At 34.3% G+C, this 25,067-nt stretch overlaps 1 protein-coding gene across 2 annotated transcripts in view; it reads right to left on the bottom strand.

Annotated features, from left to right (window-relative positions):
• The window catches only part of KCNJ3 (potassium inwardly rectifying channel subfamily J member 3), a 149,757-nt gene that overhangs the window by 83,448 nt on the left and 41,242 nt on the right, over positions 1-25,067 (bottom strand). The gene's annotated exons all lie outside the window — the stretch shown is intronic.

The raw sequence follows: 25,067 nt of genomic DNA, 5'->3' as shown, positions 1-25,067 counted from the left end.
AGTGGCATTTCAATTTGGTGGAGAAAATATGTGATATTTCTTCTATTAAAGTCAACCATCCACATGGAAAAAAAGATGAAGTTAAATCATTACCTCATATAATAGAGAGAAATGAATTCAAAGGGATTAAAGGCCAAATGAAAAACAAAGCCTTGTAATATTTAGAAAAATAAAAGAGAATGCCCTTAGACTATTAGATTGAGAACGGATTCCAAAAATAAAAGCAAACTAATTTCAAAGAAAAAGACCAAATTTAACAACAAACTGAAATATACTGCACAACAAAAACTCCTCCATAAATGTTTAAATCCAAAACCTGGAAAAAAATAGTTATAAAACACATATTGCATAAAAGGTTATATTCAAGATAATCAAAGTATGCCTACAAATAAAAAATAATAAGCAATTTTGGCACTGTATTACAGAACTTAGAAATCTGTTGAGGTACATTCCCTACAACCCCATTATCTCCTTCAATGTTTCTGTAGTTCCAAAATGGTATTTGGTTCAGCATGGCTTGTAGTACATGAAACTGGCAACAAACAATCCATCAATAAAACACTGATGAATGAACACTTTATTCATACCATGGAAGACTACAGAGCTGTTAAATGCATGAACAAAATCTAAGTTTTCAAAGCACGCAATGGTTTCTTTTTTTTTTAAAGCAACTTGTGAATGATATAATTTGCCTATATTTTAAAACAGAAAAATCGCTATTTGTAAGGATGCATATAAATATGATGAAAATTAAAAAAAAACTGTTTATGGTATTCATATATGTCATTTCAGAATTGTCATTTCCTTGGGGGAAGGAAGAAATGGAAAGAAAATTATAGTTAGGTTGTAATGATTTGAATTTTCTTGGTTTATTTTTACTTATTTTGAGAGAGAGAGAGAAGGAGAGAGAGAGTGAGTGAGCATGACCAGGGGAGGGGCAGAGAGAGAGAGAGAGAGAGAGAGAGAATCCTAAGCAGGCTCTGTGCTGTTAGGACAGAGTCTGACATGGGGCTCCATCTCATGGTTTGTGAGTCGAGGACTTGAGCAGAAATCAAGAGTCTGATGCTTAACCAACCAACTAAGCCACCCAGGCACCCCATTAGTGATTTGTGTGTTTAAAAGAAAATCTGAAATAAATATTTCCTAATGTAAACAACTGCTAGATTTGGAATAGTAGATACTCAAATGTTTCTTCTAAACCACGTGTTTGAAATACTTTATAAATAAAATTAAATTGACCTAAAACCGATATGAAGAAGGCCCTTTTAGTTATATTGCAAAAAGGATCGGCTCAAAAGGCAAATAAGCAGACTTCTAGACCCACGTTGATACAACATCTTTCTGGTATAGCTCAAAGTCATCCTCAGTCCCAATACTGGACTGAGGTGTCTGTTCGACTCCACAGAGGACTAAGAACTGATAATAATGTCCCAGTGTTGTGGGTTTGTTCCAAGGTTCAATCCAATTCCACACAAACCTGTACTTTACGGCCCTGACACTCATCCTGGGTTGGGCATGAATACAAACATTATAAAAGGGAATTTAATGGAAGGATTAGGAGCACCATCTGTTCATGAGTCAGCGAAAAAAAGAGAATCTCCATCAAGCATTTTAATTCTTTATTTATGAAACTTGTTTTACTGTTGTCAGAGGCCTCTGGGGCAAACTCAAGAGTCCAATCAACAGTGTAAACCGCAAAATTGAAATCGCTAAGCATAATGCCCCAAAGAAAAAGCTAAAAAAAAGAGCTGTCATGACAAATACTTCTAAAGCACCCTTTTCTTTAAACTGGGCTCCCAAGTATACCGTTCTCCTGTATACCCACCTTATTATTTAATCCAGTGAAGGAATAAGAATTTGTTTCACACCAAAGAAGCAGCTTTTTCCCTTCACACATTTTACCTATTGTCCAAGATGGCAATTCCTCCAGGGACCTCCAACATCAGTAGGCACATGTGCTTGGTTAGGCACGGCTCTTAATTACTACCCTGTGTACTTTCTGCTTTTGTTCAACTGCTTCCAATCTACCACTTCTTTGGAAGTCAACACTGGGCATAAATTCTGAACAACGTACTGACCAAGTGCCATCCTCAGCACACTAAAAACAATCCTTGTTCCAGAATCCTGGTTCTCCACACAAAGCCCTGTAAATGCACCCAGCTTAAACATAAAAAAAAAATAAATAAAAAAAAATGATTGTCAAGAGATTTTCTATTGTCAACAGATTTATAGGAACTTCACTTAGTTGAGATTATGTTCAATAAGCTTGAAATGCTGAATCTCTCTACAACTTAAGCACAGAATGTTTAAAGATGTCATCAAAATCAAAGATTAAAACTAAGGTTATAAAATTGAGCAAAGTATCCAAATCTTTTTTTTTTTTTTTTTTCTCTCTCTCCCTCCTTCATACTACATAATGATACCTCATAGGGAGAGAAAAAGCCAAAATGTGAGCATACGTAGTTAGGAAATACAGAGAAGAATTTAAAGAGGGAAAGGGGGCAAAGAGTTTACTTGGTTGGGTGAAAATTGTATTTTAAGCTCGTATTCTACTTTTGATAGTCTAGAAGCACTATTTCTGATAAGGGAACAGCCTGAACCAGCTGTCGCAATATAAACCTTCCTCCCAAAAATATTCACTTCACTTATAATACTGCTCCACTGCTCACAAATACAAAATCAGCAGCTTTCCTTATTTGCTCATCTAGAAAGAGCCAAAAATAAATAAATAAATAAATAAATAAATAAATAAATAAATAAATAAATAAAAGAAAGAAAGAAACTGAAAGAACATTCTGTTGCATTTAAATATATATATATTGATTTATCCTTTTGATTTATACTATTTTATCTATTAATATGTTGTATTTCACTCTGGAAAACCCATACTTGCTGCGAAAATATTTATATAATGATTTGACATTGGAAAGTACCTCTTAAATTCATTATTGATGTCTTTGTAATGGCCTATGAAGTTATCTATCATTTTTCTTTTTACTGATGTCACTTGGAAGGACACAGAAGACTAGAGATATTAAATTCTGTAATTTTTCCAAGATCATATAGTTCTACAAAGGAGATCTGAGTTAAAATTCTTCACATATAGTCTTGAACTTTTTCTCTTATTAATTTCTTACATGTTAAAACTCACAAATTTACTTTTGTACTAAATATTAAATTATACCAAAAAGAAAGGGCTTTGTTCTCTTATACCACATGTCACATTTAATGAAAATGACACGATGAAAACACAGCTACTTATAGCACAAGTTTTAAAGAAGTCTAATAGATATTCCCAATATATAAAAATATAAATTTTTATTTGATATTCATTGAATTGTCAAACATGAGTCACAATTAGGCAAAATTAGAGGATATCAGTGTTTGAGTACATATACAGTGTTGTTTTGAAAAATGAAATAATGTGCATGAAGTTCTTAACATAGAACTTTCCAGAGGTGTAAGTGGCTCATGTCATCATCTCATGGTCTGTGAGTTCGAGACCTGCAGCAGATTCGCTGCTGTCAACGCACAGCCTGCTTCAGGTGTTCTATCACCTTCTCTCTCTGCCCCTCTCCCACTCGTGCTCTTCCTTTTTCTCTCTTTCTCAAAAATAAATAAAACATTAAAAAAAAGAACTGTCCAAATAGGAGGTGATTAATATATACGGCAATTACTACAATAACCACCATTATTATATATATTCATGGATAATCACTAACTTCCTTTGGTAGTGGTATCAAGTTGTATTGCATGTGTATGAAATGAAGAATATTAGACACTTACAGATTGGAAGCAGCATCCCTATCTAAACATAAAATTCCCATTGACTCAAGGTAAGGAAGACAGAGATTAGATTCTAGGATTGGTCAAATGCTGATAATAAGAAAGAATGTGTCACATATGCCGTTTACATAAAGAAATAAACTGGAAATCCAAGAACCATAATGTAAAATGACGAAGATCATCAAAATAAAAGAAAAAAGAGAATGTCCTCCAAGTGGCATCTTCAAGGGAAGATGGTATGGGAGAACACCAGCATACTTAAAACAAACGGAACTAGTGATAGAATCTTCCAGATATCTATTAATTATCCCCAATTAATAAATAAAGTGCAGGAAAGTTTACTTAACTTACCTAATATCAACAACCTAGTAAAAGCCAGAACCAAACTCCAAACCCAACTGTCCAATCTAACGCATTAACCTTTAGATGGAATATTATATTTTTTGCATTCTTTTTGTGTACGTTCATTTCTATGTAAACTTAAGAAGCAATAAAGAACATGTCAGTCTATATTTAATATCAAACAATAAAGAAAAGCAAGTTGTGAGAAAAATGTGAATGAGAACCTTTGGATAAAATAAATGTCTATGTCTGCCCTCATAAGCTTTATGAAAGTTCTGACCATGGTGAGAAAGAATCCAGTATACTGTAATAAAAATCAAAATTATTTGAATTTGACTACTTTCTGTGGCCATATATATTTACAGGATCCTTAATCTTTTGGGTACGAATTTCTTAGGTAGAATAATGTTTGTAAATGCATAAAATATCAGATTAAGTAAAATATTCAACTAATCAGGAATTTAGCAACAAATTTTTTAAAAAATACCTATGTGACAGAACTTGTCAGAATAAAAACAAGGTAATATTTTGAATTTAGTGAAAGGGAAAGAATCGGTAATCTAAGCTTTCAGTTAAAGAAGCCAAGAAAATATGACAAATCAACCTCAAGAAAAATTACAAGAAAAAAGGAACATTAATAGAACAAATCAGTGATAAAGACGGCAGACATACAGAAGAGAACCTCAATAAAGCCAAAAGTTTATTCTCTGAAAAGCTTTAAAAATGTTGAAAAACCTCAAGCAAGACTGATGAAGAAAAAGTAGAGAAGAGACTCATTACTAATTATAGGAATGAAAAGAGAAGCATCCTTATAGATCTTACAGATATTACAAAGATAATACAAAAATACTACAAACAAGTTTGCATCAATAAATTTGACAGCTTGGAAAAAATCAACAAATTCCTTGGAAATGCAACTCACTAAAACTGATAAAAGAAAAAACACAGTATCTGAATAGTGCTGTATCTGTTACAGAAATTATATTTGCAATCAAAACCTGGTACAACCTAAATGTCCTACAATGAATTAATGGATAAAGAGAATGTAAGCAAGTGCACACGCACGCACACACATACTGACACACACACACACGCAAGAATATTATTCAGCCATAAAAAACAAAGGAAATCCTGCCATTTGCAACAACATGGATGAAACTGGAGGGTACTGATGCTAAATGAAATAAGCATATTTCATAGAGATAGGGAATAGAATGGTGGTCACCAGGGGCAGGTGAGAGGGGGAAATGGGATGATGTAAGTCAAAGGGCACAAATTTCAGCTACAGGAAGAAGTTCTGAGGATATGATGTATAGCATGGTGACTGTTCTTAATAATATGTTACTGTGTATTTTAATGTTGCTTAGAGTAGATCTTAAGCCCTCACACCCCAAAAAGAAAAGAAAAAAAGGTAACTATGTTAACTGTGTGAGGTGATGGATATGTTAATTATCTTGCTCTTGGTAACTGTTCTGCAATGTTTATCAAATCATCACATTATACAACTTAAATATGTACAATTGTATGTGTCCATTACAGTTGACCCTTAAATAACATGGGTTTGAACTTCAGGGGTCCACTTATACATGGATTTTGTTCGATAAATATAGCTCAGTACTATAAATGTACTTTCTCTTCCTTATGATTTTCTTAACAGCCTTTTCTCTTGCTGGCTTTATTGTAAGAATATAGTGTATAATACATATAACATACAAAATATGTGTTACCAACTGTTTATGTTATTGGTAAGGCTCTAGGCCACAGTAGGCTGTAAGCAGTTAAGTTCTGGGAGAGTCAAAAGTTACACATGGATTTTCAACTGTGAGAGGAGTCAACGCCCTTAACCCCACATTGTTTAAGGGTCAACTGTATGCCTCAAAAAGTTAAAAAACAAACACACAAACAAACAAAAAAACCCTGCTACAATAAAAACCCCAGAGCCAGATAACTTCACTAGTGAATTTTATCAAATATTGAAAGCAGAAATAATATCAATCTTAAATGTTTTCAAGGAGAAAAAACATCTTAAATTTGACAAGTGCAATATATATATATTTATAATGAATGTATTTGTTATGCAAACAGAACAAGTTGTAGACTAATGTATCTTATATAAATAGATGAAAACTCCTAAGTTAATTCCAAATCAAATTCACTATTATATAAAAAAGGATAACATACCACATATATAAGTATTTAGCTGAAGAATGCTAGGTTGATTAAATACCCCCAAATCAATGTAACTTGGTACACCAATGGAATAAGAACAAAAATGACTATTGAATAGATGCAAAAATAATACTTGATATAGGTCAACAACTATTTATGAAACCCAAACTAAAAATAGGAGGAAACTTTGTTAATCTTTGCAATTTTTCTATAAGTCCAACACTATTCTAAAATTAAAAGTTTATTTTAAAAAAAGAGATACTACTAATGGGAAAACTTGGAAAGTTCACATTAGGCATGTAGTAAAGAATTGTTGAGTTAAATTTGCTGGTTCTGACAATTATACCATAGCTATGAAGGATAACATCAGAAGTTAGGTGCAGTGGAAATTCTTTGTATTATTTATGTAATTTTTCTGTAAATATGAAACTATTTCAAAATAATAAGGTTTTATTTTGAGAGAAAGAGAAAGCAAGTGGGCAATAGGCAGAGAGAAAGGGAGCAAGAGAATCCCAGCAAGAGAATCCCAATGAAAGACTCAAACTCATGAACCATGAGATCATGACCTGAGATGAAGTTGGACGCTTAAGCAACTGAGTCACCCAGGAGCCCCAAATAATAAGATTTTTTAAAGGCACATTTTATGAGTAAAAGAACATCTATGTATATATGAAGTAAATATATAAATATCATCTGAATTATTTAAAATCTGTCATATATTAATGCCAAAAAGTCCTTCTCCCTCACTCCCATCATAGCTCCTGGAAGCATTTTCCACCTGCATTTTTTCAGTTTCAGATACACTCTATTTTCAAAATGCAGTTTAAAAACTGAGAGTAAAAGCCATTCACATGGTTAAAACAAACCAAAATACCATTTACACTGTGGAATGAATGCACTTTGCACTGGAAATTAAAACTTGGGTGAAGGACAAAGCATTTACGCTTCAGTGCTAAGACTTAGAACAAGTTCTACAGTTAAGATAATCTTTTACCATCTTAAATCTAGGTGAAGGCAACAATAAATAAACAATAAATAAAATAAAGGAGAAAATTCTCCTAATGTTAGTATCAATTCAATCTTAAAAACCAACATGCCATGCTTTTTCTACATGGCAAGTTATTTCAAGTTTTAAACCAATCAGAAATGTTGCCATTAATGAATATTACAGTACTTCACGGGGAGGGTGTAATTGGTATAACCTGTATTGAAAGTAACAGGGAGTTGTGACATTATTGGCCTTTGATCTCAATTGCAGTTTTACCAATCCATTACAAAGAAATATTTCAATAGCTCAAAAGGCTTACTCTAATAACAATTGTTGTTACATTATAATTCACTAGACAAAATTGGTCTCCAGTAAGAGAGGATTAGGGTCTTCATCTGAACCATAAAAATTGGTTAATATTATTTCTATTAGACTGTCTCATACAGTGATTGGTTACATCTATTAAATGTTTTAGACATGATAATCTGTTATATTTCATGTATGCTTGATTTTTGCCTACCATTCACCTTTTAAATCTTTACATGATATTTTGAGGTTACAAAAGATTTAATTCATATTATCAATAGCTTCCTTTACTTACTTAGAGTTTTATATCTTTATGTCCAAGAGTTTAATAGAATTCCTAACTCCTTATGTCTTACTGGAACAAATATTATCTCAATTTTACAGCTGAGAAGACCAAGGTATAGAGAAGTACAGAAGCGGATATAAAATCTTACAAAGAGTAAGTATTTGAGAAATGTTTCACCCAACAAATAATACATATTTGAGAAACTCTAGAAACTTACAAGTAGTAAATATTTAAGGAAAGACTAGTAGTTAGCTATCACCGTAATCATCATATTATCAGCATAAAGTTTATAACATATCCTATTTGTATACTTAAGGATGCACCAAATAGACTATTTTTAGTAAACTACTATTTTACATCACAGAATTTTGTTTTAACTAGAAAAATGTCTCTCTCCATTTATTCAAGTTTTTATATCCTTCTATAAAGCTTCATACTTTTTGCATATTTTCTACATTCCTTCTTATATTTATTCATATGTATTTTGTAGTCTGTATTGTTTTGTATGTTGCTATTATGAATGGGTTTGATTTTTCCCATCACATTTCCTAACTGGTTATTGCTACTGCAAAGGAAAATTACTGATTTTTTGCCGTATTACTTTTATAATCACAATAGTACAGTTAAAAAAAACCAATACTTTGAGTACGATAGAATGTTCTTCCTGCATTCAGGAATATTTTTTGTTCTGCACTAAAGATAACACCAAGTCACTTCACTTAACTGGATAATTGTAAGAATGAGTTAAATGAAATGAAAATAAAAGAAGCAACATTTATTTAAGTGAGTCAAAAACCATTTTAATGGATGTTATGAGCTGAATTATGCTTCCTGAAAATTCATATGTTGAAGTCCTAGCTAAGGCCCAACACCTCAGAATGTGACTGTATTTGGAGATAGGGCCTTCAAAGAGGGAATTAAGTTAAAATGAGATCATCAGGTGGGCCATGGTCCAATACGATTACTGTCATAAAAAAATAATAATAAAATAAAATAAAATAAAATAAAATAAAATAAAATAAAATAAAATAAAATAAAACAAGGAGATAGAACAGATAGACACAGAAGAAAGTCCATGTGAAGATACAGAGAAAAGACATCAATCTACAAGCCAAGGAGTCAGAAGACACCAATGTAGCTGACACCTTAGTTTTGGTCTTCTAGCTTCTAGAATTGTGAGGAAATACATTTCTGTTGTCAGCCACCCAGTCTGTTGACCTTTGTTAAGGTAACCCTAGCAAACTAATAATAACAGAAGCAAACAATGAAGTCCATTATTTTTTTCTGGAAGATATAATTCTATGATTCTGTAACATATTATGAGAGACCATTTTAGTCTTTTAACCTTTTACAGTGAAATATAATTAATGCACAAAAAAGATTACATGGTAAAGATGTATATTACAACTCAATGGATACCAATCATATAGGGCATATTCTTTGGAAATGAATTAAGGGACGTTTTAGTAATAAAGTTTAAACTGTCACAATTTGGGGGAAATTATGAAATAAAGTTCTAAATATTCTAGATTGAAATAGTAATTAGAAGACATTTTTATATTTAATGAAAAATTATACTATCCTGTGATATAGAGCTAAAGCTTTCCTTAAGGCAAATCTTAGGGGGGATTTATAATATATCTGAACAGAAAAAAAGGCTGAAAGTTAACAGGCTAAACTATCTCAAGAAATTAGAAAAATAAAAATTCATCCCACTGTTATAATTTTGAAATGATGTGGATAATAAAGTCTTTTGGCTTTATAATGATCATATACAAAGCTCACTTTGCCAAATCCCAAATACAAATTTTCAAAGTTTATTTGAAGGAAAATAATTCCTTATCACTGAAGGCAAAAGTTAAAAATACTCATTTCTTACCAGAAAATATAGGCAATTAAGATTTTTGTTGCCATTCTAGCTACACAATTTACACCTTTTTCCATTCTATTCATGATCTATGAAGAAAAGAGTTTCAATGAAGAGGGAAGTAGCAAAAGTCTAGCTGATTAACAAAAAATCCACAAGGGTAAATCAAAGCCATATCTTTCATTGTTAGTTCTACCTTGTAATACTGATGTACAGGAAGCACAAGCAGCTATAAGACTGAGGATACATTAATAATGTAGTGTTTTTGGTGTTGCTCTATTTGTTTATGACTGACATGAAATAATGGAATCATGCCACAGTTCAGAAACTATTCCAATAAATGGTATAATTTCAAAATAAGAATTCATAGCCATAAATAAAGAATTCTAATCAGTTTTGCAATAAGTCTCCATTGTATTAAATAACAAAATATCAATTTTTAAGTTCCATGGTTTACATATATTTGTTTCATGTAAAACTTTTTTCAGTATAGATATTTTAAACATGTTATCAATAGTAATACAATATTATTATGAATTAGCAAAGCTTATGCCCAAACCCTATAGGTACTGAAGCTAAAATAAAGCTTCTGTTAATTAATCACCTAATTGCACCATAATATAAATGTGTTCAAATAAAATATAAAAAAGCTCTTTACATAGACTTATTTCATTTATATGTTGCACATAATGTTTATATAGGTCTATTGTTTAATACTGTCTTTTTTTTTTTTTTTGCTTTGTTTTGTTTAATATTGTTTGATGGGAGAAATATGAGAAAAAGATAACTCTGGAAATGTAGCATCTTAACTGGAGGGCATAATTTCCAGTTTTGAGTCTATAAGAAGGTAGCTGAGTGAATATTTATTTAGGGGTTAATACACACTCATCACCACTCTCTCAGAAATAATCTTTTCCCATTTTATAGATGAGAGAAATAAGTATCAGAAAAGTCACATTTCTTTGCCAAGGTAATAATACTAAGTGATAAAACAAGTATTCAACACAATTTAAAATGCAGAAATGCAAAAAAACAAAATATCTTGAGTTATAACCCCCTGAAATGAGTTACATTCTCACATAGTTCAACAATTTTGAGTCACGTTTATGCAATATTATGACAATCGGATACAACCAAAAATTGCATTGATTATTTGTCCCCAGCATTCCTGTAGAACACTGAGATTGACAGAGAACTGGCTTACATCCCAGGGACTTGCAAAGCTTATTATCTTCATGAACGATGATGAGGCAGATCTCCTGAAACTTTTGAACAAATCCAACTTTTCCACGGACATATAGATGGGCCTGCTATAAAAGTAGATATCTGAGAAAACCTTAATATTTTGAGGTCACTTGGTACCAAGTAAATGTACTTGAAAGGTTTCTTACTCATCAGTGAATCTAGTAGTTACTGTTCAGGGACTAAATTCCTAAATGATAATTTGCACAAAATTAATAGCTTCTATAAGAACAGTTTGACTTCTTCGTTGACACAATTCACCCCACCACTGCCCATTCCAATACAAAATAAAATCAGTGATTCCCACTACATAGTGCATCTGGTAACTTGGAAAGTGAAATTGGGGGAGGGGGTGCCTGGGTGGCTCAATCGAGTGTCCAACTTCAGTTCAGATCATGATCTCACAGTTCCTGAGTTCCAGTCCTACATCAGGCTCACTGCTGTCAGCACGGAACTTGCTTTGGATCCTCTACCCTCCTCTGTCTGCCCCTCTCCCTGCTCATGCGCACACATACTCTCTCACTCTCTCTCAAAAAAAAAAAAAAAAAAAAAAAGAAAGAAAATTAAACGTTAAAAAATTAAAAAAAAAAGGAAATGGGAATAATCTCTGCTAATGTTGAATAATGATAATGTTAATCGTTGTCCACTGCAGACTCTGGTCAGCTGAAACTTGTAAGGTGCTTCATTTTTCTTCACTTTTCACTATCATTGTTCGCCATCAAGCTAAGAAAGAGTTAAGTAGCTAACAGATAATTTTTCATACATCCATATCTGTTGCATATTTACCAGATGTCTAATCTTAAAAGATCATACGAAGCAATTTGTGTTTTCTTTTTTTTTTAATTTTTTTTTTAACGTTTATTTATTTTTCAGACAGAGAGAGACAGAGCATGAACGGGGGAGGGTCACAGAGAGAAGGAGACACAGAATCCGAAACAGGCTCCAGGCTCTGAGCTGTCAGCACAGAGCCCAACGCGGGGCTCGAACCCACGGACCGTGAGATCATGACCTGAGCCGAAGTCGGACGCTTAACCGACTGAGCCACCCAGGCGCCCCAATTTGTGTTTTCTTAGTATGTCAATCATACTGTTCCACTGACAGTTTGGTTTAAAGAAAAAAAAGAAAAATTTGGATTTTATCACTGCTTCTCCAGCATCTAAGTTTCTTCTTATTCTATTTTCCTAAGACATCTGACTAAAGTGTAGGTTTCTAAGCAATTTGTCCATCATTGTATAACTGATAGTTTGCAACTCACTCATGTTTTTTTCTAAACTCGATCTTACAATTGAATGAGTCTGTTTCCAAGGCATAGGACAAAGGGTACCAGGCATCATAGAAATGTCACAGAGAATTGCTTCCTCACTTGCTCTTACTGGATCATATCATACTCCATTAACGATTTGAAGGGAAACACCAGCCTCTAACAGAGAACCCACATGGAAATTTCTACTTTTGAGTTCCTAGAGGGGACAATCAATGTGAGCTATCATACTTTTAAGATACCAACATATTTTTATTTCTTACAGAAGTTTTAGCTGAAAGGTTACTATATCCCTAGCACATAAAAGAGAAAAAGGGAAAAAAAAAATCAGGGAATCAAACTATTTTAAAGTGGCTTAAAAACAGGAAGCACAGGGTGCCTGGGTGGCTCAGTCAGTTAAGCATCTGACTATTGATTTCAGCTCAGGTCACTATCTTGGTGATCCTGCAGTTCACAGGATGGAGCCCCGCTTCAGGTAAAGCCCTGACAGCATGGAGTTTGCTTGGGATTCTCACTCCCTCTCTCCTGCCCCTCCCCTGCTCATGCTCTCTCGCTCTCTCTCAAAATAAATAAACATTAAAACAAACACACAAACAAACAGGAGGCATATTACATTTAAAGAATATTGTTTAATAGGCATGAATGCAACATGATTAGGTTTATGAATGACACTCAACTGGAAGAAAAGTCCTCTTTCATAAGTTTTTAATATAATTTTTTTAATGTTTATTTTTGAGAGAGAGAGAGACTGAGCGCGAGCTGAGTAGGAACAGAGTGACAGGGGACACAGAATCTGAAGCAGGCTCCAGGCTCTGACCTGTCAGCACAGAGGCCGACGCGGGGCTCAAACTCACAGACTGCGAGATCATGACCTGAGGTGAAGTTGGATACTTAACCAATTGAGCCACCCAGGCTCCCCTCTTTCATAATTTTTTTTAAAGATCAAAATTATCTAATATGGTTTATTCTTGTCACACAGGGATGGCAGGAAATTCTAACTTAATCACGTATTGCATTCTAGGATGGGAGGTGGTAGGGTAAGGACCCTCAATGATCTCTAAGGTTTTACTAAAGTCCCAAGGAGGCATATTTTGTCCAGAAAACTTGAAGAACTTTGAGTTTAGTGAGAACTGGTCACTGTGAGGATGTTCTCTGACCACATTCATGTAGTTCATTTGAAGATGAACTGCCTTCTGCCTTGAGCAGTAGAATGTTTCACCTTATTGGCTAAAGCCATGAGCCTTGGTGTTCAGCTTTCAGTAGCTACACATCACTCCATCAAGTAGCTGACCTTCCTCTGGGGCCCTGTAGGGTTCTGGGCTCAAGGTTGAGCCCTTTCTAAGACCTACAGCTCTAAGCCCATTTCTGTTGAGAAATCACTCCATAGTGGGCTACTTGTCCTTTCAAATTACAATAACTTCTTCCTTCTCTTCTCTGAAATGATAAAATATGAAATAAGGTAAAAAATGAAATTGTAAAGCATTTAATGCATAGGAGGGCTGATGAAGAGTAGTATAAGGAAAGCTCAAACATTCACAAAAACTAATGTTGTGTCTTACCACCCCACTGTACTTCCACTTTCCAGAATAGAAGTAGAAAACAGATTAGATTAATTTTTGCTTAATGGGTCCACGGCAACAAAAACTCCTGTACACTATTTTTTTTCTTAAAACATACACCTTGTTACATAAGCCTTACTTAAAAAAAATAAGCAAAAGATAAAAAAGTGAAGAATACTAATTAACTTTTCTCAATTTCCCCCTCAAGAATTCTTCAGTCTTATCTCTTACTTTTTCTGTTTTTCAAATACTTCTGTAAGAACTAGAGGATACTGTCCTCATCACACTGATAAATGAGCAAAAAGGAATAATTGTTAATAGCTCGAAAGGTATATGTTTTACAAGTACAATACTGACTTATCAAGAGCAACATTATTTTCAGTTCACTTATTACTTCATAGACTATATAGTACGATTGTAAAGTGGTAGCAATGAAAGTAGAAAAGAAAAAGTACTACGAGTCTGGTACATGCCAGTTATTGTACAAAAATAATGTTCTGGGGCTTCCCTGTTCTTTGAATAGCAACAGCAGGAAGTAGCTTGCCTGTTAGAAGCTCTTACTGTCATTTTACAACAGGCAGACTAGATTTTATTGCTGTGATCTGAGCAATGTGTCATTATTGCTCATTTAGATAAAAACTTGCCCATAAAAATTACAGTGTAATAGCTTAGGAGATTTATTTCACAATGCTTTTCCAGGAAGTTATAGCAACAGTACATCCAAGGGAAGAGATTAGGGCCGATGAATTTCCGATATTGCATCAGAAGCCTTTATGAACATTGGTGTGTCCACTGCGATCATTTTCAAAATTAATAAATTTCAGAAAGAAATATATATAATGTATGTATGTATATCCTTACCACCAGTAATGATAATGGAAGTCATGTTAGTACATACCTTTATCATTTGAGTGTATGTTTGTCTAAGAATCTAAAATTTCATAAATTTCCTTGGGAGGCAACCTGCTAAAGGACTATACTAAATACATTTTATAAATAATAAAAACAAAAAAGTTCAGAGGGACTTCCACTTCTGGGAAGACATACCAGATATACTTATCCTTGTTCCTCTGGTTGAGTAAAACTGAAAATCCTCAACACTGCATATGAAGCAAACAAAAACCAAAAGCTGGAGAAATTGAAAAAGGCAAAGTGGCAGTGTGGATCTCAGGGACCAAAGCAAGATATGGCAATTAATTTAGTGGGTTTTCTGTTTGCTTCATATATTCCAGCCTTGACACAAAAGAACTGGCAACTAAGAAGCTCTAATGGGCACAGATATAAAAGCCCCAACAAAAATCTGCTCTCTCTAGCCAAAGGACAAGGAGAAGGGCAGTCCAGCAACATAGAAAGCTCTTAGGTAAAAATCACTCCACTCAAGTCAAACACCTCAGAAAAACATTTGCCCTGTCCATTCACACCCGCAAATATTAAATGGGGAACCTAGATTTCCATCCTCACTTGGCTGTAACAAGGTGCCCTAGCTCTCTTGCTGGAGAAGTCTCAGAGAAGACTGAATTGATTCCTCCCACCCTCACCCCTGCTATGTCAGTAGAGATCACATGAGGAGCCTGGACTTTTACCCCCAATTGGTAGAAACAAGGTGCCCTCCCTCCTCCTGTTGCAACAGTGTCTGATAGTGTTGGGGGAGGCCAACTCAAGAGAAAGGATATTCATCCGTAACCATGAAAACCCCTCCTGCTCTTAGAATCAGGAGAGGCCACCTGGGGAGGAGTAAAGTGGCATTCCTACACTTCTCAGCCAGATAGGTACTAATGGAGGCCTAGTGGGGGTCAGAATTGCCACCTATGCCTACCAGTAAGGAGTGCACTCCAATGTCAGTGGAGGCTGAGTGAGAACCTAGGTTTCTAATTCCCACCTCACCTTACCCTACCCAGAGCATGTCAGAGGAAATGCACTAAACCAGAAGGCTTAAATAAGGACCAAAGTCGTATAAAATGTCCACTAGTCATTCCAACAAATAGGAAGGTCTCAAACCAAATGGTAAAAGACAACCGATAGATACTGGAACTAAGAAACAATGTATTAGAATTATTTGAGAAAGAATTTAAAGCAGACATCCTAAAAATGCTTTAATGACCAATTGTAAACCCGCTTGAAAAAATGAAAAAAATTCCCCGCAAATATATAGAAAATATAAAGATAAACAAAATGAAATTTTAGAAGTGAAAAATACAATAACTGAAATAAAAACTACCAGGGATAAAGAAGGATATTAAATAATGATAAAATAGCCAATTCACCAAGAAGACATAACAACCCTAAATGTGTATGTACCAAACAGCATAGATGAAAAATACATGAAACAAAATCTGATAGAAATGAAAAGAGAAATATACAAATGAACAACTGTAGTTGGAGACTCTAAAATCCCTCTTTCCACAGTTGACAGAACAACTACACAGAAGGGTAGGAAAGATCTAGAACAACTAGAACCATTGTTAACCAAGTGGACCTAATCAACATTTATAAAATATTCTACTAATCAACATGAAAATATACATTCCTTTCCAGTACCCACAGAACCTATACCAAGACAGACCATATACTGGGCCATAAAACAAACCTCAGCAACTTTGAGAGATAAAATCACACAGCATGTGTACACTGACCACAACCAGAAATCAGTGACAGAAAGATAACAGGAAAATTTCCAAACACTTGGAAATGAAACAACACACTTCTAAGTAATTCATGGGTCAAGTGGAAGTCTCTAGGAAAATCTAAAAAGTACACTGACCTCAAGAAAATAAAAATACAATGTATCTCATTTAGTGCAAGACAGATAAAGCAATGCTATAGGTAAGTTTACAGTACTAAATGAATACATTAGAAACGGGTAAAGTTCTCAAATGAATATCAAACACCCTATCTCAAGGACCTAGGGGAAAAAAAAAAAAAGCCCAAAGCATCACATAAGATTGAAAAATCCTTAAGGGCACCTGGATTACTCAGTCAGCTAAGCGTCCGACTCTTGGTTTCAGCGCAGGTCCTGATCTCATGGTTTCCCGAGTTCGAGCCCCACATCAGGGGGCAGTGAGCACAGAGCCTCCTTGGGATTCTCTCTCTCCCTTTCTCTCTGCTCCTCCTGCACTCACTCTGTCTCTGTCTCTTTCAAAAATAAATACATAAGCTTTAAAAAAAATTGAAAAATCTTTATCAAAAGTCTAGTAAGAAGATAAGAAATGGCCTATATCAGTAATGAAACAAGGGATGCCACTACTGTAGACATTAGAAGGTTAATACTACAAACATTCCAAACACAAAAGTTTGACAACTTAGATAAAATGACTAATTCCTTAAAAAAATGCAATAAAAAAATAGAAAATAGAAAATTTTAATAGACTTATAGCTGTAAAGAAGTTGAATTCCTAATTAAAAACTCCTAAAATAGACATCTTCAGGATGGTTTCACTGCAAAATTCTACCAAATATTTAAAAGAGAATTAATACCAATCCCAAATAATCCTTTCCCAAAATAGAAGGGAAAAAATAATTTTATGAAGTTGGTATCAGGGCGATACCAAACAAAAGACAAAACAAAAACAAAAACAGCATGAACAAAAGAAATCTATAGATCAGTAATCCTCAGGAATACAGATGACAAAATCTCTAACAAATATAAGCAAACAGAATTCAGCGACATACGAAAAGAATTATAAACCATGACCAAGTGAGGTTTATTCCAGGAATGCAAGTCTCATTCAATATTTAAAAATCAATCAATATAATCTACCATATTAATCTACTAAAAAAGAAAAACCAATTGATACAGAAAAAGTATTTGACAAAATACCCATCCAAGATAAAAACACTCAGAAAAATAGGAAAGGAGGAGGAACTTCCTCCACTTTATAAAGAATTTCTACAAAAGTAATACTCTAGTTAATGTTAAAACAACTAAATGCTGATCTAAAAAGGAGAATAAGGCAAAAATGTCCACACTAATAAGTTGTAATCAACAAAGTGCTTAAGTTTAAGCCTGTAGAATTATGCAAGGAAATAAAACAAAACAGGGATGCCTGGGTGGCTCAGTTGGTTAAGCCTCCAACTTCAGCTCAGGTCATGATCTCATGGTTTGTGAGTTCGAGCCCCACACTGGGTTCTATACTGACAGCTTGGAGCCTGGAGCTTGCTTCAGATTCTGTGTCTCCCTCTCTCTGCCCCTACCCTGCTCATGCTCTGTCTCTCAAAAATGAATAAGCATTAAAAAAATTAATAAAATAAATTCACATCAAAAAGGAATTTATAAATAAAACTGTGCTTTTTCATAGATGACATGATTTTCTATGTAGAAAATTTCAACGAATAAAAAAAAAATTAAAAACCTCCTAGAACCAGTAAGGTTCTAGCAAGGTTACATATATACTGTAGTCTGTTCAGGCAACTAACAACTATTATAGACTGTGTGGCTTATAAAGAAACAGTAAGAAATGTATTTCTCATGATACTAGAAACTGAGAAGTCCTAGCAAATTTGTTGTCTGGTGAAGACTCACTTCATAGTTCATAGATGGCCATCCCTTTGTTACGTCCTCACATGGCAAAAGGGGCAACAGAACATTCTGGGTTCCTGTTCATGAAGTCTCCACTTTCATGACCTAAATCACCTCCCAAAGAGCCCCCTCCAAATACCATCACATTGGGGATTAGGTTTCAATATGGGCTGGGGTGGGGGCGGGTAACAAACAAACATTCAGTCTATATCAAGGTAAAATATAAATATACCTATTTTATTTCTATATATAGCAATGAACACATAACCTCCCCCCACCACCCAATACAAAATACAAACCATTTACAATCGATTAAAAAATACTCAGGAGTAAATCTAACAAAATATATACAAGATTTGTATGCTGCAAAACTACAAATGCTGATGGAATAAATCAAAGAAGATCTACATAAATGGGGAGACTTCATTCTGAATTGGAAGACTAAAAATAGTTAAGATGCCAATTATCCACAAAACTGAACTATATGTTTAAAGGAATTTAAATCAAAATCCCAGCATGACGTTTTATACACATGATAAGATTACACGAAAATTTATATGAAAAGTCAAACAAACAAACAAACAAACCAAAACTGAAATATTCAAAACAACTTTGAAAGGAAGAATAAGGTGGGAAGAATCTGTCTACCTGACTATAAGAAGTATTATATAGCTATAGAAAGTAAACTATTTGGCACTGTTAAAGGAAACACATACAGAATTCAGAAATAGATGCGCAGGTATATGCCCAATGTTAAAAAAGGTGCCAAGGCAATTCAATGGAGGAAAGATGGCCCTTTCAACAAATGGTGCTGGAGCAATTCAACATCCACTGTTGCACACAAAAATAATGAACCTTGACCTAAATTCCACACCTCATACAAAAATTCATTCAAAATTGATCACAGACTTATAGGTAAAAACATGAATATAAAAAACTGTTAGAAAAAAAATAGAAGACACTCTTTGGGATCCAGGACTGGGAAAACAGTTCTTATACTCAACAACAAAAATGCAATTTGTACGGGGCAAAGTTGGTAAATTGGACCTCATGAAAATTAAAACTTTTGTTCTTTGAAAGACCCTACAAAGAGGATAAAAAGACCAGCTACAGACTGGGTGAGAATAACTGCAGACCACATAGCCAACAAAAGACTAGTGTCTGGAATAGATAAAGACTTCTAAAATTCAAGAATTAAAAAAAATACAATTGGAACATGGGGAAAGAAAATTAAGATATTTCACTGAAAAGGATATACAGATATACACATGGCAAAGAAGTCCAATATAGTTAACCATGATGTAAATGAAAATCACGAGACACCTATAAGAATGGCTAAAATAAAAAATTTTGTTAACACCAATACCAACAAAAATGCAGGGATGTAAAAGATATATTGGAAAAAGAGGCTGGTAGTTTTTTGGGTTTTTTTTTTTGTTTGTTTTTTTAATAAAAAAATATATCCCAGCGATTGCAATCTTGGTCATCCAGAGAAATAAAAACTTACATTCATACATAAACTTACATGTGAATACTTATTAGCAGCTTTATTCGTAACAGCCAATAGAAACAACTCAGATATCATCCAAAGGGTGAATATTTTGGGGTTTTTTTTCTGTCAAATATAATAATTTTTTTTTATTTCACTTAAGAGGTTTTTTATGTCAGGATGCCTGGGTGGCTCAGTCGGTTAAGCCTCCAAATCTTGGTTTCAGCTCAGGTCATGATCTCACGGTTAGTGGGATTGAGCCTCGCGTTGGGCTTCGTGTTCGTGCTCCATTCTGATGGCACGAAGCCTGCCTGGGATTCATTCTCTCCCTCTCTCTCTCTGCCTCTCTTGTGTGTACCTGAGCACATGCTTGCATGCTCTCTCTCAAATAAACATTTCATTTCATTTATTTTTATTGAGAAATATTTTGAATTCTAATTTTATTATACGTTTTCTTCAAGTGGTCATAAAATTCATTTGAATCATGATTTAATGATGATAAAAATTTTGCCATACACACACAGCTATAATCATCTCTCTGAGACCTGGACTGAGCATGGATGTATGCTAGAAACCTAAGGCCCAGGGGGCCATTCAAGTGCCATTGGCTATTCAATTTCAGCCCCTACTTTGACCATACCCAGTAAAGGAGCCATATCTAAGGTAACCATTTAATTTATTACCCAAACTGTAGTACTATTAATAGTTATGCTGGGATACCATGAACAAACCAGGGCTGCCCTGAGAAAATAGGAACATATAGTCATTCCAACCATAAGCTCCTATGATGACTGTGGACAAAGGGTGAATGGTTAAACAAAGTGTGCCACATCAATACTACACAATACAAAAAACACACGATTGATACACAAAATAATCAGGATGAGTCTCCAGAGAACTATGCTAAGTGGAAAAAAAAAATCACAAAATGGGTTACATATCATATGCTTCCATTTACATGGCATTCTTGAAATGACAGAATTAGAGGATTAAAGAACAGATCAGTGGCCAACAGGCGTTAAGGGAAAGGTGAAAGTGGGAGGGAAGCAGGTGTGTCTATAAAAGGGCAAAAGAGCAATCCACGTAGTGATGGAAACGTTCCATATCTTGATTGCTCTGGTTGTCACTATGTTGTGATAGTGTGCTGTGGTTTTATAAGAGGTTACCATGAGGGGAAACGGGGTAAAGGGTACATGGGATCTCTATTATTTCTTAACAAGAATATATGAATCAATAATTGTCTCAAAATAAAAAGTTTAATTAAAAAAATCAAAACTCAAAAATGTTAACTAACTGGCCCTGAAATCCGTAAGAAATATGCCCACGTCCCTTCTTCTGAGTCACTCTGCCTGAGTTAATCAGAGTTAGAATCAAAACAAATGCTTGAAATGAAAGAAGTAATCAGAAAAGCAATGGCTGACTGGTTCCAAAATAGGCAGATCGGGGTCCCTGGGTGGCTCAGCAGGTTAAGCCTCCAAATTCCGCTCAGGTCATGATCTCATGGTTCATGGGTTCGAGCCTCATGTCAGGCTCTGTGCTGACAGCTCAGAGCCTGGAGCCTGCTTCAGATTCTGTGTCTCCCTCTCTCTCTGCCCCTCCCTTGCTTGTGCTCTGTCTTTCTTAGTCTCTCAAAAATAAATAAACGTGAAAAAAAATTTTTAAATAGGCAGATCAATCTTGAGCAAAAGCCAAGTCTTAAAACAATGTCAACAATAGGTCTTCATCAAAGGGTCAAACCAGTATTTTAAGGTTTCTGCCTCAACTACCAGAAGCCAAAAAGCAGGCAACAGGGAAGAGAAAATTGCCTGGGAGTTTCAAATACTTGGCTACCTTAGTCCTGATGGCACTTACTTCTCCGTTTTCCCTGGTTCAGAGGTTAACTCGCATATTAACAAAGCTACCCTTCTCCCTCCAAGGACCAGCCTTGGATCAGAAATCATCGGATGAATATTTCTGGATGACCCATCAGAAATATTTAGTTCTTGGGAAAAGCACTGCATAAAATCTGACCAGAAGGATTTAAAAATGTAGTAAGGAGAGAATTACAAAAGAAAGTTAACTATAAATAATACCATTATGAACATTAAGTTCAAGAGTAAACAGGTCAGCAGTAGAGCACAATGACTTGGTCCACCATTTACTAGCTATGTACTTTTGCACAAGTTTCTGAACTTCTTTGAGATTCTCAGCTTCTTCATTGATAAAACTAGAATATTTTAAATATACAGTGTTGTTATAAAGATCAAATGAGGTCACAGATATTGACTGCTTATAAAAAAAAAAAGGAAATAAAAATCAAGTCTAAACTGATGTCTTGTCCCCAAGAGATAAAAAGATAATCAAGTTATAAGATATTGACTAAAGCTTCTTTTGTATTCCATAATTTAAATTGCCTTACAATCTTAAAAAAATAAACTACATTCATCATGTTTTCACCCTAAAATATAATTTGTGCTTTTTGAAAAGTGTAAATACACTTTTTTAATAAGTGATCTAATTAATGCCTATGAAATTCATGAGTTTGCCCAGACCCGGATCTTTTAGACTCAGCCAAACTGAACCTAAAATATATATTGCACTTCCAAATAGAAATATCAAATATAATTCCACTACAGATTTGAACAAGAAATTTAAGGAGAAAACTGTCCTTCTGAGGAATCATCATGATTGTAAAACAGTTCACTGAGTCTGATTTCTTAACTCTAAGCTCAATGTTATAAAGAACCAAAGAGCTATTCATGTTAATTTCTAAGCCCTTTCATAGGCATATTCACACTATTATTATATATCTATTTATGGTACTTAAGTTCATTGCTATAAAAATCACTACACTTTTACTGTCATATACATAAGCCTATATTTGTAGATATATACTTTTTTATGTGTCGCTTTAGCAAAAAGAAAACTATTCTAGAGAGCTATAATTATAATAACTATCAAATATAGTTATAAATAATTTATTGCACACAAAAAAATTGTCTCACGACTAAAACACCACAAATAAAAGATCCCAATCTGTAATGTGAATATACTCAAGTATTTTTCATTAAAGCAATGTTATTTAACAAAACAAAGTCATCTGAAGTTTCTATGCTGTGCTACGTAAATGTCTTTCTTTTTCCTTAGGAAGCTTCAGAATCTGAAATCAGTAACCGAGTAAACTCCTCACGATTTCAATTTTAAGAGACTTTACAATAAGTTAAATAGAACCAACAGGTGACATGTAACCATGTCTTGTGAGTAGTAAACCTTGATTCCACAATGGTATTGGGCATTCTTCATCTTTATTTGATTTGTTGCTGATGTTAAGATTGTTGTTCACATTTCTTCACAAAGAGCACTTTGCACAGTGTTCTCTCCCTTCCATCTCTTCCTCTCCCTACCTCCATCTCTCTTTCTTAGCTTTGCCAATAATTTGTCAATTTTCTTACTCATTTGAACAAACCAATCTTGGAGTTCAGTACTTCCTTTCTGAGATATAGATTCAGGGTTAGGAAGGTAGAGTGTATATTTTTGCTCTGAATTTTTGATTTTTATTTTATGTTAGCAAGAAATGTGGCAAGCATCAATTGTCGAAACATATTGGGATTTCCCCATAACCTAATGGACGAGTGATGTCTTCAAATATCCTACAAAAAGTTATTCTCAGTAGGGTACAACAGTCATTTTACAATATATCTAATAAACTAAATTTTTCTAATCTTTGTGAATAGTATCCTCTGTATCCCACTTACATTTTGTTGTTGTTGTTTAGTGTATTACTTTGGACAGAAATACTGTATCATTGTAGATTTGTCAAATCGCCCTTGTATTTCTCTATTTTAATTCTTTTATATTTGTTTTTGAGTCTCATCTATTTATCACCTAAAGGGTTACAGCACTATCTTCTCATACACTGTAACTTTGAACAATTGTTTTTCTGTTGAATGTATTAGTCTCAATATACTATCTGCTATTTTCTAATCATTGAGTTCCTTTCACCTGGTATATCCTTGTGTACCCATTTGCTATAATATTTTCATCTTCCTAACCGACCTTTCTTTCTCATGTTAAGCATCATAGAGCTGGGTTATGAACTAATCTAAGAACCCCCTTCACAGAAAATATACCTCTGATTTATCAGGTGTGAAGAAGTGAAGTTTCTGTGGGCTTTTTTTGTTCTTCTTTCAGTCCTTACTAACATCATCTTTCCCTCAACCTCAAACAAGGAATTTCTCTATTAACCTTGACAACTGTTTTCCCGGTTTACTAAGGTTACAAACAGCGAAGCCACCAAGGTGCATAGGGGCCCACATAGACCCATGCTTAGCAGACTTCTCTCTAAGAGGAAGATACGGAGTTCTATAGTGAGGAATGTCTCTTTGCTCTGAAGCAAATTCAGCTTCAATTTTTGTGTTTTAAATTCTCCTGCTCTGATTTCTCCTTCACCCCATTTGTTTAACATATTTTAGAAATTCATCAAAATGTCTTATTTACTGATTGTATCCTCTCCCGCTTACCAGGATTCTTACAGCCTCATTTCTTTGCACATACAATTTTCTGTCATCTCAATGAAATTTGAGGAAGGATGGGAGCTTAAACTCATATGCTTAACCGCCATTTTGAACCTGAAGTCAATACTATAAATTATATTTTCAGCTATGATTTGCAACATAGGTATTGGAAAATAAAATGTCTTTGCTTTAATTTCATCCAATGGTAGCTACAGAAGATTTTAATGAAGAAATGACAACGTCCCAGTATCAATAGAACAACTGAATTCTGACAATGTTTAACACAATCAATTCCTTGTCATCCATTTAAAGATCAAGAAACAAATAAAAAGCCTGAGTGGGGGAGAAAGCAAAACTTCCATTAAAATACAAAACCGGAAAATGATAGAGCAAAGCTAAACAAAATACAGCTTTATCTCTCTGTAGGATAATTTGGATTAAATTTATCAGGCAAATGTGGCACAAGATGGGCTTGCACAATACCCTGGAAATACTCACGCGGCACAGCATACTGCTTACCAGCACATGGCCTAGACTCAGACAGCAAGGACTCAGCAGCACCATTAGCTAGTTATGTGGCTTGAAGGAAGTATTTAACTTCTCTGACAATCGGTTTTATCGTCTGCAAAATATGGTAACAGTGTCTACCTCACAAGGTGATGAGAACCTTAAATAATATATGAAAATGCTTAAAACAAGGCCTAGCACTTAAGTGCTCAGTAAGTATTTCCTAAGATTTCCCAAGATTATTAAAGCTGTTTTT

This window comes from Panthera tigris, chromosome C1 (genome assembly GCF_018350195.1).
Source record: "Panthera tigris isolate Pti1 chromosome C1, P.tigris_Pti1_mat1.1, whole genome shotgun sequence".
Classification (NCBI taxonomy): domain Eukaryota; kingdom Metazoa; phylum Chordata; class Mammalia; order Carnivora; family Felidae; genus Panthera; species Panthera tigris.
Note: the sequence above shows the minus strand (reverse complement) of the source record. Positions and strands in the feature narration are given on the sequence as shown.